This window comes from Scardinius erythrophthalmus, assembly GCF_964197995.2.
Source record: "Scardinius erythrophthalmus genome assembly, chromosome: 11".
Lineage (NCBI taxonomy): Eukaryota > Metazoa > Chordata > Actinopteri > Cypriniformes > Leuciscidae > Scardinius > Scardinius erythrophthalmus.
Window position 1 is genome coordinate 39,214,158 of NC_138231.1, and position 14,573 is coordinate 39,228,730.

Genomic DNA, 14,573 nt, shown 5'->3' on the forward strand with positions numbered 1-14,573 from the left:
AGGGTTAATATGCAGAATACTTATGCTGTGGTGTTGTTAAGCAACATTTTCTGATTTTATGTTCATGTATGGGGTCCCGAAACCCCAATGTTATAAAAAAATGTAATATTAATTTAAATTTATTGTGGTATTAACTTGAAAATGAGAGTCAGATGGATCAATAAGCGACAAAACAACCTTGTTCTATAAGCAATGTATCTAAATGTTACACACTTTTAGCTTTACTCTTTGTTTATAATCCAGAACGTTCAAAACATAACCAGGCCTATTTGTTGTTTTCCCTTGAAGCATTAAAATCTTCATAGCTGTTCACCCACTGGCCTGTAAATAGGCTGCATATTTCTTTGAACAATATCCACACTTCGGTAGTTTAAACAAGTACGGTATACACTTTCACTACATCTATACACATAGAGACATACACACCAGATTTATGTTCCTCCCATCACTCTGGAACAAATGACCTCATTGCCATCATTAGTCAATGCGGTAGCCTGTCAGCAGACCCGCTGTTTACTCAGCCCGCCATCACCATGGTGATAAAAGCTGCACATATTTCCCTTCTTTCAGAAATACTTTGGACAGGCGTATGTTTAAGGCCCCGTCCACACTACTGCGTTTTCGTTTAGAAACGGAGAATTAAAACGAATACGATCTCCGTCCACACCAGCGTTTTAGCTGCGTATTAGAATTGATCTCGTGCCGGTGTAAACATAGAGACTTTCAGACATAGACTGTAAAAAAATGCTTTCAAACATCAAGATGTCATTTATTAATATGTATTTGTGTCAAAATTACATATTTTCCTATTCTATTTTGCCTGGAAACGCTTCCAACACGTGTCGCATGAAAAATAGGCGTCGGTTCTATAGGGATCTCCCAGTCACGTGACCTCTAGCCGCGTGTCAGCCATTTTGACGGAATACTTCAGCGCACCTACATACATGAGAATGCGGATTATCACATGTTTTATGACTGCGAATTGATTAAAATAATATAATAGTATATAATGGTCACTGTATTAATTATCTTGAGCCTGCTGTAATGTTCCTATAAATATTTTTCTTTCCAACTGTGCATTCTGAATAATAAATAGGCTAAATATATTTATCCACTAAGCTGCAGCAGTCATATGCTCGTCTTCCCATTAACAGTTTTTTTTTCTTCTCTTTCTGACATTTCTTACCTGTTGGGTTTACATTTTTTAATTAAATTGACTATAAAGATTGCTTGTGTGTGCTGGTGTTTATTCCAGTCTTTTAAAATAGTTGAATGAATGCTCGCGATCGTGCCTAGTAACGATGTTAAATAGGCTAACGTTAGGCTATTTAATCAATAACGTTAATGTACACAGGATAGAGGAGAATGACAGTCAACTACTTTGAATATTATAGCATTTTGGGCATAAACATGTAAATAATGAAAAGATTGACATTGAAAATGACACAGAATGATTAAAATTTAAATTTTTTATTAAAATAAATAAATGTTCGTGGTTCACACTGATGTTATTCATTTGTTCTCACGCACTTCAGCGACGAACACTGACCATTATCTATTATTAGCACAGCGGCCGTCAGCTAACTCTTCACGTCATATGTCATCACAAAAAGAAATATACAAGAGGAAGATAAAGGAATTAGTAATCATAGATCCTTATGAAGCACCACAAGTTCTTTTTACAGACATTAAATGTGCAGAAAAACTTCCTGACATTGAGTTCGGTGACATTTACAGCTAAGTTACGTTACCTTATTCACTTCCCATCACGCTACACCGGAGCTTCATTAAAAGCATACACAAGCTTAGCAGGCTATCGGTATCACAGCATCGCTCGGGCATGATAGAAAAATAGGTGAATACAGAGCCATATTAGACATTCTCTGGTGAATATTTCACGACGACCTGTATTATGACCAGCGGTTTAGGATTTTCTATACCGTCAAAATGGCTGCTCCAAATGGCGTGACGTCACGCGGGACATCCCTATAACATATGCACGCGTTTACCGCGCGAGCCGCGCCTGAGACGCGGCAGTTTATTACTGTAAGAAACTGTTCCAGCGGGTGAAGTTTACTGAATATTACCTGTGTACTCCATGACTGATGACACCCAATCATAGAGCCGAGTGTGAGCCTCTGCGTCATCGTTTCTAAAGTCCTCCGTTTTGACCCGTCCACACTAAAACGCCCTCCGGAGATTCAAAACGAAAAACGGGTCGGCAGCGTTTCTAAACTTCTCCGTTTTGGGTCTCCGTTTTTGCCGTTTTAGTGTGGACGGGAGGTGCAAACGTTGCAAAAGGTCTCCGTTTTTAAACTAAAACGCAGTAGTGTGGACGGGGCCTAAGACAGCAGAAGTCATAGTCCCATACGTTTGCTTACACAATCTGCTGTAAGACTAACACATCTCTAGAACGCTAAAGCTCAACATACTTCCTAGAATCTCTGGATCAATGAGCTGCTCAGATTCTTCTTTTCCATGTGTATATTTATTCCTTCCAGACGGCAATTTAGTCCTGCTTCATTGCAAACAAAAGACTAAAGACTTTCCTTCCCCACAACAGCAATATGGTCCTCAGAGCACGACCAGTAATTGACTGACGTTTCTCTACCAGCCCTATTAGAATATACTGTGGTCAGCAGAAAGGAATGAGGCATTTCCCAGTATCCTGGGATGACCTTTGAAATACAGCTGGCTCCTTCGGCATCTGCTTCAACTTTCTACAATCGCGGGTGTTATTCATCAATAAGCTTGCAATTAATTTACGATAGCCTTCAGAACCACATATTCCCAGTAGCCTAAGAAACAAATGTTTAAAAAATGTATCAGAAATGGAATAACAAAATGACTCTACAAAGTATTATACAAAACACATGACAAAATGCAGCCAATATGCATATGCACAGCTAGTAATAAACACGATCGCATGTAGTCTAGGCCTATTTAAACTGTTTTATGTGTTTTAATTGGTTTTGAAAATTGGCTCTCAAACATGCTCTCAGAAGAGAGCAGGGAAAGAGAAGTGTACAGAAAGCACATGGATATGGTTTGCGTGTGTTTAATGAAAATAACAAGCTCTCTCTCTCTCTCTTAGAATAATTCAGATTCATGTACATTAAAACAGTAACAACAATAGAGTGCAACATTTGGGTTAAAGAAGTAAAAACTTCAGTCATTTTCTTCATAAGAAAATTAATTTTGACCCTTTCAAGACCGACCTATTGTGAGCTATACGAGGTTGTTAATAGGCAATATGTGACCCTGGACCATAAAACTTATGTCTTATGGGTACATTTTTTTTAAATTGATATTTATACATCACCTGAAATCTGACTAAATAAGCTTTCCATTGATGTATGGTTTGTTAGGATAGAACAATATTTGGTCGAGATACAACTATTTGGAAATCTGGAATCTGAGGGTGCAAAAAAAATCGAAACATTGAGAAAATCGCCTTTAAAGTTGTCCATTTATGTTCGCGATTGTGCTGCATTCACTCACAAAAATAAACTTTTGATTTTATTACGGTAGGAAATTTACTAAATATCTTCATGGAACACGATCTTTACTTAATATCCTAAAGATTTTGGGCATATAAGAAAAAGCGATAATTTTGACCCATGCAATGTATTGTTGGCTATTGCCACAGATATACCCGTGCGACTTATGACTGGTTTTGTGATCCAGGGTCACATATGGTGTTTGTTTCTGTTGAAGCCGTCAGCCCACATTATTTAATTTCATTATTTAATAATAATAGTGGAATTCCTGGTGGATAAACTACATTACCCATGATGCTGTAAAGAGAATTGTACCAATCAGAGAGTCGAATCAAGCAACGCGCTCTAAAATAGCACTTTAGCTCCGCCCACTCCCATGAAGCACTGCAAATGTCGTAATAGAGTCGATCTCCCTACGCTCTTAAAATACTGAAACGCTTATATATATGCATATTTTGCTATAAGCATAAAAAATATATAGTTTTTAATTAACATTTGTCAATGAGTAGCCTTTCTCCATCATTTTTTAAAGGGATACTATGCAGTTTCCGTTTTTGTCAAAGAGCGCCCCCTAGAGTTGCTGTGGAGCACTTGTATTTAACGTTACTTTCGTAAATACCACTCACGCAGAGCCGTCTCTGCACTCACGGCCTGATCCCCTCCCCGCTTTCTTCGTCGACTCTGCCATGATTCACGTCTGAAATGCGTGCTAGTGTCTTCCATAGAGGCTGCTTTTTATGTTGTTGATTTATGTGACGTTGTGCCGTAAAGCAAGTCGTGATTCTCGCGAGATTTGGCGGGGTGCCACCTCTCAAACCTGCATTGCTGGTTTTGGATGATTTGCCCTACTACGATTTCGTTTACCATCTAAATGACTTCGAAGCTGTTATATTAAGGTACAAATCTTGCATAGTGTGCCTTTAATTTGATTATGCTATTCGCAATGCAGTTTTTACACATACTAAATAAATACACAAAATGTATGAAATTATTTGTAAATGAGGTCTACAGTATTGTTACAATGTATGAAATAATAGGAGAGGTATATAGACAATTTTAATAATATGACACATGCATATTTATGTAGGCTGTGGCCTATTAGTTTCTTTTAGTGCTCATTGAACAGTAATGCACTGTGGTAGATGACCAATAGTCTTTTAATTAAGCAATATAGCATGAGAGGCCATCTTATAGGAATATAAGCTGTGTCTGAAACCGAAGACACCCCAGTCATTAAAGACTTCACAGAAAGCATTTTTATATAATTACATTAAACGTACAAATACCCAGGGTACCCCTGTGAGGTCTAATATTGTGATTGGTGCATTTGCCCATCGGCAGATCTGGTCTCTCCTCCACCTGCTAAAGGGTCGTTCAGAATACAATACCAAGTCAGGGATAACGGGGCCTGTCTCCATAGCAACTACCGATGGACTCTACGACAATGAAAGATAGACTGTGTGAGAGAGAAAAAGAGGCAAAGAGAAGAAGAATTCTATGGTAACTAACTCCTTGCAACCAGCTAAAAATAGGTCCATCGTAAGTCACATGTCTTCTACATTCCAATACACATTTTACAGTAATTGCTTAGCCTTTTATAAAACACCTCACTTGGACATACTTCATTTCTTTTGAAGATAGTAGACTAAAGAGCAAAAGCTTTGTGTGGGTGGGTAGTTCATAAAAGCCTCTTCTGTTTTGGAGTGGCACATGTGTAGATCTAAAACTAAGAACTATTCTACGCAAAGTACATGATTTTTCTGTTCAGGTCAACTACTGTCATGACAAAGAAAATCTAAAGAGAATCTCGATGAGCAAGTTTGCATTATTCAATATGTTTAGCTAACTACTTTTATTTCACATTTGAAGGGAACCATATCACCCCCTAAAGCACTGAGGCTATTGCCAGTACAACATAATGGCTGTGTCCCAATTCAAAGGCTGCATCCTTTGAAGGACCCCGACTTCAAAAGCAGGCGTATTTGCATATTAACAAATTAATATGCAAATTAGATACAATGTATATTGTATTGAATGGAGCTACCCAATTATGGCCATTTTACCCACAAATGGCATAAAGTAAAATGGAATATATTAATTCATTTCGTTATATCTTTCATAGTTGAGAATAATCTTTATACAAAGTTTGGTTAAAAAAAAAATCCTGAAACCTAAAAAATTGTTGGTGAATGAAAAAAAAAAAAATGAAAAAAAAACATTGTTTTTGCCTATCCATGTAATTTTTTTAACAACTGGGTCCTGGTGTCCACTAGAGGACATAACATATTGATAAAATATCTGTTTGTATATTTATAAAATATTAGTTTTTTACGCTCTAAACAATGTACTGACATGGAAAGAAAAATATTCAAAAAAAAATTTTTCTAGGTCTCAGGAGGAGTGAAGTGAATGGGCATCTGTGTACTGTAGACAGTTTCAGTGATTATAATGGGTTCTATTTGCTGCTTTTGAAGAGACGCTTTCATCCGGTGTACTGAACGCCACTAGGCGGGGCCTATGGTACGATTATGTAAAACTATTCTTCGATGTTTTGCTCTGGAGGAATATGCAAATGCATTTGCCCGTGTGACATCAGAAGTCCCCCAAAGAGGTGTTTTTGGAAATTGATTAAAATGCTTTGTTTATAGTGAGGAGGACATTTTAAGCTCTTAGCAGTCCGGTACATTTCCTCCTTTCTTCTAGCACTGTTCACAAAATCACAAGTATCACAACTCTGTAGTTTTCAACATTGATAATAATAAGAAATGTTTGTAGCACCAAATCATCATAGGCTATTCAAATGATTTCTGAATGATCATGTGACACTGAAGACTGAATTAATGAGGCTGAAAACTTTGCTTTAACATCACGGGAATATATTACATTTTAAAATATATTAAAGTAGAAAACAGTTATTTTAAATTGTAACAATATTTCACAGTATTAGTGTTTTTACTGTATTATATAAATAAATGCTGCATTGTTGAGCATAAAATACTTATTTAAAAAACATTAAAAACTTTTGGTCGGTAAATTAAGTAATTACTGACACCAAATATCATACATTTTCTACTTATATACTCGAGTCACCAAATAATAGTTTTCATTCACTTCATAACATCTCAGTCTTATTTTTACATTCCCGATGATTCTTAATTCTAGGAAGATTGTTTTAATATGCAAGCATGAGAGAAGCATCTGGTGATTCTGCAGTGAGAAGGTGATTTATCTGTAGATTAAAGTGCCAAGCGTTTGGTTACCACAGTGCTTTACTCTTGTTTCTTCACAGAGGACTGTAATTATTGCCATGGCTTTTGACCCATTTACTTGAATAGCACTTTCACACATCAAAGGGATTATCAAGTTAGACATTAACCTGCAATTCAGTTTGATAACCTCTAGAAACACAAATACAGTAGTATATACTGCAAAGTAACATATCTGTTTCCATAGAGATATATGTCTACATTATTTGTTTAATATTTCTGCTGCATATAGGTATTGACATGCATTAGCTAGAGTAAAGCACCATTATTTTATGATTACTCTGCTGATGTACTCACAGATTAATTGCATCAGTGGGTGAGGGTCAGAACAAAGGATCACTCAGTCTTATTTGTCATCATTGTTAATGTAAAGTTTTGTGGCTTTTAGTCACTAGAATTCTCAGGCTTGTCAGAATGTTATGACACCTGCCCACACATATGAATAATGCAGCCTTTATTCCTTAACCACACACATCTCACCCATCTCGTGTTAGCTACAGGAGGATTGTGTTTATATGTGTCAAAGTGTTTGTGATTAGAGGTGGTGGTGGGTAGAGGGCTTTGAAATGGCATTCCAACATAAAGTGACAATATGTGTGCAATTTTCCTGCTGTTATTTACAGATAATCAATGATACAAGTCACAGGTGGTCTAATAGGAAACCATGGTAACAAACAAAGTATGAGAACTCAGGAAAGACTATATGGGCATGTTTACAACGATGAACTAAAAACGGAAAAGTTTTTCCTTTGCGTTTTTTGCATAAGTTACAAATGATAACATTGTCAAACCGATCCCCGTTCACACGTACGGATCCGTGAAAACAATTTAAAACGCTGTTAAACGCAGGCCATTTTGTAAAGAAAAACTATGCGCCTATATACACAGGTGTATGACTTCACCATTTTCACTATTCACGTTTTTGTAGTTTACAACGAGACAATAAAGTTTTTCAAAAACGTAAACTTTGAAGCCCGTTTTCAAAAGTTTGCGTTTTGAGGCCCCCAAAACTTATTTAGTTGAAAACAGTGTCATGTAAACGGCCCCTAAGAATGTGTAAACTAGACATTGAAACTAAACAGAATATGATAATGAAACTAAACAAGACATGATCGTGACAGACAGTGCCAAAAATGTTCATCCGTTTGGCATCTAAACAGAAGTCATTTTTTGCAGTTTGGTAACAATAAATGGCCTTTTTAGAAGTTGTGAGATCTGAAAAGTGAAGAAAGCCAGAGTATTATAGAGATGTTCCACCCAAAAATGAAAATGTCATCCTTTACTCACCCTCATGCCATCTCAGATGTATAAGACTTTTTGAACAATACACCGTATAATGCGAGTGGATAGTAACTCAAAAGTTGATTCTTCAAAACAATGCAAAACGAACACAATGGTATTGGTAGGAGAAATGATTGATGTGTGTGAGAAAAATACTATCAGAAAAATACCATCGCTTCTGGCCAACTGTCACGTGTGGGCTCATAAGGTGTGAACATCATCACACATGCTCACACAAGTACTAACAGGGAAAAATCACTTGCTAACGTGCTAACGTCAAGCATGAATTTAATGAAATATTAGTTTAATGCTTTAGTATTAAAATATAAGTTTAAACGATAGTTTATAATTTCAAAAATGTAAAATATTATCAGGCTATTTTTCTTACTTACGCCTGTCATTCTGCTTCAGAAGACATTATTGATTCGTCCACTGGGGTCGTATCTTATCATCGTGTTCGTTTTTTTTTTTTGGGGGGGGGGGGGGGGGGGGGGGGGGCGATAGGAAGTCCGATTCATTTTTTGTGTTGTTTTTGAAGCGTCAACTTTTGGGTTACAACACACTTTTATTATAATATGAGTCACTTGCAGAGATGGATTATTTTTCTAAAAATCCTTCAGTGTTCATCTGAGAAAGAAAGTCATAAACATCTGGAATGGCATGAGGGTGAGTAAATAATAATTTATCATTTTTGGCTTGAGTATCCCTTTAATAGAGCACAGCATAACTCCATCTTTCCATAAAGGGGCGGAGTCGAACGACCTCATCGTTTTGACTCCGCCCCTTTATGGAAAGATGGAGTTATGCTCGGGCTCTATTAAAGGGATACTGCAAAACTGTGGTGGAGAATTCTCTGAGGAGAATCTGTACACTGTGCATGCGCTGACAGCTCTCACACTTCATTATTCAACACATACACACACACACACACACACACATACTGAGAGCACAGAAAAGCTCTTTGGGCTTTTGAGAGGATGTATTTTTAGAGTGATGAAATCTCATGACCAGACTAAAGCTGCATGTCTCCCTAGATTCTTTGCTCTAGGCACTGTCCTTCCACCAACTCTAACTCGCTCCCTGAAGGTTAAGCTTCTTTAAGTGTCCTGTTTTGTTTTATAACTCATCTTCTGTGTCCCATATAATGGGAGTTTGTATTTAATTCATTCAAAGTGTCCAGCTGCCATTGTTTCATCTGTTATACAGAAGTGTGATTTATTATATTGTAAAAATCTGTGTGAACTACAATGCTGCAGCAGTATTAAAAAAAATCATTCTTTAATATATGCTTTATTCAGAAATTCACTGTATGAGGTAATGTGGGCAGAAGCAGCAACACAGTATGTGTGGGATCCTGAGCTTTCTCAAAAATTAGATAAAACATGAGTTATTGATAGTCAAATCTTCAGTCTCTTCTGAAGGATGCAACAGAGAGTCCTCAAAGCCATTACACATTTAAACAGAGACATGATAAGGGGAATCCGCACAAGGGGATCCAGTCTATGATTCGATTTGTAAACAAATGACTCTTATATGAATCGGTTCTTATAAATTACTCTCAAATGTTCATGTAATTTTGAGGTATGCCACAATATATTCCTGTAAATTAATATAAAAATACTATAGGCTACTTTATTAATGTGTATAATATGTCCATGTGTATTGATATAAAATGTAGACCATTATAATTGCAATTAATATAATTTTCACATTTAAAAATGCCCTATGTGATCAATGTCCCGTTATGTAACTGTCACACGCTTGGACACAATGATCAGAACTGAGGCAAATCTCAAACAAGTTTATTTGGAGATATGGCAAGAACACAATGCATAAACAGAAAAGTGATGATACTTGAGGTTGTTAGTAGATGAGACACTTGTATTGTTAACTTTGAGTCTTTGTCTTACAGAACTGTTGGAGCACACACACTCACACACACACACACAAGGGAACCACGCTGAGACGAAGGATGACTGGAAGACGACTTGGATGATTGGAAGATGACTGGCGATCGACTTGGATGAGGTAACAGCAGTAAATAGCAAGGTAGCAAGGAACATAAAGCAGGTACTTAGTGTGTCAGATGAGGTCAGACATGGTGATGAGGGCTAGGGGTTGGCCCAGTGACTTAGTGGGTAGCACTGTCACCTCATAGCAAGAAGGTCCCTGGTTCGAGTCCTGGCTGAGCCAGTCCTTTCTGTGTGGAAAATTCTCCTTATGTCTGTGTGGATACAAAGGTACAAAAGCTGTCACTGTGGCAGTACCTTTTCAAAAGGGTGCATATTGTGGTGCGTTCAAGTCCTCCTGGGAAGTTCGTACGTACGAGGTGGGAAGTCGTGCTTATAACGACATGTGCGTTCAAGTCACTTTCGTTGGAGCAAAATGGCAGAGTACTTTCTATTAATTAATTACACAAAAATACAGTAAGGTTCTTAAACTCTTGTTCTAGAAAATGAAGAACAAAGAAATGTGCATCAGGTGTACTTTGTATTTTTATGTTTTTAATTAATTTATGAAGCCACTGCCAACACATCATTACATGTTGCATTGTTATATTATAATACTATCATATTCTGTGTTGGCGATTAGCTAACTGAGCTGTTAATAGAAAAGCCTGACAATATCACGGCTAAATACCTTTACGTATTGTGCATTCCGCCATGTTAATCACTGACACGCCCCCAACTCGTACAGATCGGAGCTTAGAGAAAATCCCGAGCTCCCCACTGGTATTTACGACATTGTGGTGGCGTTCAAGTGCGTTCAACTCGTAAATACGATCTATACGAGATGACTTGAACGCACCATTGGTCCCTCAAAGGTACATATTGGTACCAAAAGTGTACATATTAGTACCTAAATTGTACATATTAGAACCCTTTTAAAGGGTACTGTCCCAGTGACAGCTTTTGTACCTTTTTTTCTGAGAGTGAGAGTTGCCCCGGTTTCCCCAACAATCCAAAAAACATGCAGTATAGGTGAATTGAAGATGCTAAAATTGTCTATGTGTGTGTGTGTGTGTGCGCAATATGTATCATGTATGGCAAGAGATGGCCATAGAATCACCAAGAGTTGGATATGACTGAAATGGTAATAGGTAGATGGCTATGAGATCCAGGTGTGTGTGGTTTGGTGCCAGGGAGGATGATGGAAAATGCAGTCTGTGACAGTAATTGGGTTGTTTTAGGCGTCTTTTGTATTTATCTCATAATCATGATAGCTTCAATTCCCGCACTTTTTTTTTTTTACCCGCAAAAAAATGCATATACAAACCACACCCGGGACTAAACTCAGTAAAAACGTTTATTTTTTTCACACCTATTATGCAATGGGTGAATTATGGGCCTATAATGAAATTTCTATGGCACAAGTAGAATAAAGACCACAACAACAACAGAAGGTATGCGATACAAATGGATTAGTAGAGTTAGTGTTGACAGAACTATAGTGACCCCTAAGTCAGTCATCGCAGTGAGAGTAATACGATCTGATGGCTTTGGAAAGTTAAAGTACTTATGTGTTTATTTCATATCTAAGAAGGTTATTCCCCAGTCAGGCTGCTGTGTGTGTGCATTTGATGATCACCAGATGAAAACCTGACTGAATTATGGCCAATGTGATGCGAAGTCCCACTTATATGCCACTTAAAAAAATGGAGGAAACCTGCTCTGTCTGTTTGAGCATTCTCAATAAATATTTCATCACCCTGAGAGCTGATGCTCGCATTGAATGTGAGTGGTCTACGGACTCCATATGTGGGCTTTCCCTTTCACTCTCTCTTGGACTGAGAGGCCCGATGGAGCTCTGCCAAACTAGAGCACCATGTGCGATCAGGGTCTGGATAGAGAAGATTTATGCACTGAATGGAATTGCTGCAAATTCATGCTTGTATGCCCAAGAACAAACCAAAGGAATGTTTGACTGTGTGTGAGTCAGTGATGTAAAAAGAAAGTAAAAAGGATGTATTTGTGTACATCTGACAGAAACCACAGCAAAGTATTAAGCCTTGCCTTTGGCTCGAATGACCAGATGCAGGATGTGATAAAGCATTTGTCTGCTAATGTTACATTTTATGCTTGTGATCACAGATTGTACTTATATAACACAGTGTAGGCAACAAAAGCATTAGCTGTAGGCACCATGGGCAGTCAGTTTCTCTTTAAACAAGAGAATGCTCATATATGCACCAGAAATGTGGTTTTAACACTGATCCATATTTTGTATTGTTGTAGAAGCTCCCTTATGATTTGAGATTTACAGCTAATTCAAGAGATTGTGCAGACATTTAAAACCCCTCATTGTTTTTTTGCCAGCAAAAACATGGATTATATAAAATGACTTCATATTACGATTGGCCAATATTCTGTAACATACTTTTCTGACATGTCGCATTTTTTGAGGATTTACAGAACCTCATACATGCAGATGTAAGAAGAACATTCACAGCAGACATATTTAGCATCAGTGCTAAATACTTTAACAGCTTCTGTAAAGTGATAAATGAAATCTGACGGCCAGGAGGAGCATACTGACAGAGCCAGAAATGAGGGCGATAACTTGTGCCCAAGCGTTATACATAAAAGCAGTGATGTGACACCAAGAGTTTCCATCTACCTCCTGCTTTTGGAAGGCCCCAGAAATTTGACAGGGTTATGCTGTATTCTCCAATAACATCTCCAACTGTTAAATCAAGGTTAGAGTCATACACTCAGAAAATAAAGTACATAATTGTACCTTGAGGGGTACAATGGCTTGTCAATGGGGCTATATTGTACCTTAACCTTTATAATAAACAGTACATATATGTACCTTTTAATGCTTTTTGACCCTCAAAAAGGTACATAAATGTACCTTGAGGTCCAATAATAAGCCCTATGGGGTACATTAGTGTAGATTGTAGCTTGGGGGACAGAAATGGACTCCTACTGTACCCCTATTTCTGACAGTGTACCATTGCTCTTTCATTTTTAGCTTGCTCATATGAAGTCAAGCTGAAGCTATGAGTGTGAGAGATTAAATGAATTGAGATGGTGCCAGTGGTGAAAATTAACTATTGCCAAACTTTTCAGTAATGTGCCCATACAAGCTTAGTCTGATCCCAGAACGAGACATTGGCAACAGCCCTAAGACACTTTTTACAGCATATGATGGCGACGTCTGACCGAGGCGAAGCCGGCATGCCGAAGGAGCCCGGTGCAGCGGTGAGCCCGATGGTCCCTTGTGGAGCCGAGGGAGGGAGGAGCGAAGGCGGAAGAGTCGAGGTGGAGTGATGGGGATCAGCGGCTGGAGGCGGAGCCAGGGGTCGAGGTGGATCCACGTCACTGTGAGGAGGAGGAGGAGGGAAAAGAGGCTCACAGCAGAGACTGTGTTGCAGCCATTTAAGTCAATTTATTTGGTTTCATATCTTTGTTACAGTTTTATGTTATTAATTGTTTGTTTTGTTTTAATTTAATCTGTTAATTAATAAAGAAAATATCGAAAATGGGATACGTCATAAAGGGCGTGGAAATGGATTGAATACAATATGTCGGGAGATATGGAGTGGGTCAGAGGCGATTTTTTGAAGTTTTTTCGTTTCGTATAATTTGTACCTTAATTTCAGTTGATGTTTTGTAAATCAATTATCTGGATTTAAATAAATAATAAGAAAAAAACAACGCTTGGTGGAATGAAGTGCGTTACAAAGCACAAGCCCACTACTACCATGCTTTCGCGGCCTTGAGAAAAGGCCGAAACAGACTGGGTAAGGACTGGCTGAGGTGTGGAGAAATGGCAGGAGAGGGATGCTGGGTGGGAATCATAGATCTGAATATGAAGAATCTGATTCAGGTGGAATAAGGGGGGGTCAGGGAATAATCCTCTCCAAAACAGTGGCAGGAGTGTGGGCGGGGCTCAACTCCATTCCCTCAATCTCCACTAAAACTCCCACGGCGATGGACAATGTGGCTGGCTCACACACCTGGTCAGACATGTCCTTTTGGCGCTAGCTCTCCGTCTGCAGTGGGCTCGGGTGTCTTGTCCATCTCACATGGTGGTGTCTGGCTGGACTCTGGGTTGGGAGTGGAGCTTGAGTCCTCAGGGCTGACGATAAGATCTAGTCCATTATGCACCAGTACCCACTCCACATAGGTAGCGAATTCCTCACGGGGACCGTTCGCTGACAGACGTGCCTTTGCTCGCTCAGGCTGGCATGATAGAAGACGTTGAGCGAGCAGTCGTCATAGTGTGTAAGGCACGCCAGATCTAAAAAGTTCTGTGTATAATCCCCCAGTGAATGGTCCATCTGCTCCAGGCATAACAGTCTTACTGCGAGCAGATCCATGGTGAAGGGGGGAATGAAACACAAATATTCAAAATCACACACACAAAAAAAAGCTGCACAAAAGTCTGGTATTCTGTAACGTCCAAGGGCAGATTCAGTAGTTCCAAATAACAACAGGATTTATTAAATGAGCACTGACAACATGAAACAGCTTGATAACGTGGCAATACCGGACAATGAGGGAGAGGAGGTGATAAATAC